Genomic DNA, 1,112 nt, shown 5'->3' on the forward strand with positions numbered 1-1,112 from the left:
GGAATCAACCCAATGGCAATGGCTTTGGTATCTTTTTGCTTAATGGTGAGCTATTACAAGTGAGTGGTTTCTGTGGTGTGCAAAGAAGAAGAAAAAAGAACTTCACATTTCCAAAGATTCACAAACAACAGTTCAATGTGCTGAGATACACAAATTAGAGTGTGTACCCATCTGAAGACGGCCTCAGCCTTCTTTGGGGTGAGAAGCATCGTTTTAATGCACACCAAGAAGCCGTTTAGATGTGGGGACTATTACTCCAAACTATGTGATTTGAAAATGTTTAAAAATAAATAAATAAAAATGCCGTGGAGTCGGCCCTGACTCATGTGTGTCAGAGTCGACCTGTGCTCCATACAGTTCTCAATGGCTGATTTTTTGGGAAGTAGATTGCCAGACCTTTCTTCCGAGGCACCCCCAGATGGATTTGAACCTCCAACTTTTCAGTCAGCAGTCAAGCATGTTCACTGTTTGCATTACCCAGGGACTCCCACTTTATTCTTTTTTCATACTTCTGGGACACGCTCAGGTTTCTGGGTGGCGAAAACAGTTTGCGGGCAACTACTAACCAAACGGTTGGTAGTAGAGGCACTGTGGAATAAAGACCTGGTGATCTGCTTCCACAGAGATTACAGCCCAGGAAACCCAGTGGAGCACAGTTCTACTCTGACACACATGGGGTTGCCACGAGTCAGAATTGACTCAGAGTCAATGGGTTTGCTTTGATTTAGACAGGCTGTCCAAACAACAGCCTTCACTCCTGAATCTTCTTTCCCTCCCAGGCCAACCGCTTGTCAGAACGCCCGCCCCAGGGCTCCATAATTCCTTTATGACAGTTCTGAAGAAGCCTGTTATCTGAAACTCTCAGCCAAACCAAAGCTGCCAAGTGGTAAACTGAACAAAGCCCCTGTGTTTCAAAAGATCTGCAGTGAGTTTTGTCACCCCGCTCCCACCCTCATCCGCAGATTCCAATCTAGGGGAAACAAAAGGTTGTAAGAGCTGGGATGATTTCCAAAAGTCAGGGCTGGATATTGTCTTCTAAGCCGGCCAAGTATTTTCCTTAGGCATCAAAGAGATTGGATAATCTCAGCAGCTGGAAGTTTAAGTGGGGCACG

This window comes from Loxodonta africana, chromosome Y (assembly GCF_030014295.1).
Source record: "Loxodonta africana isolate mLoxAfr1 chromosome Y, mLoxAfr1.hap2, whole genome shotgun sequence".
In the NCBI taxonomy this organism is placed as follows: Eukaryota; Metazoa; Chordata; class Mammalia; order Proboscidea; family Elephantidae; genus Loxodonta; species Loxodonta africana.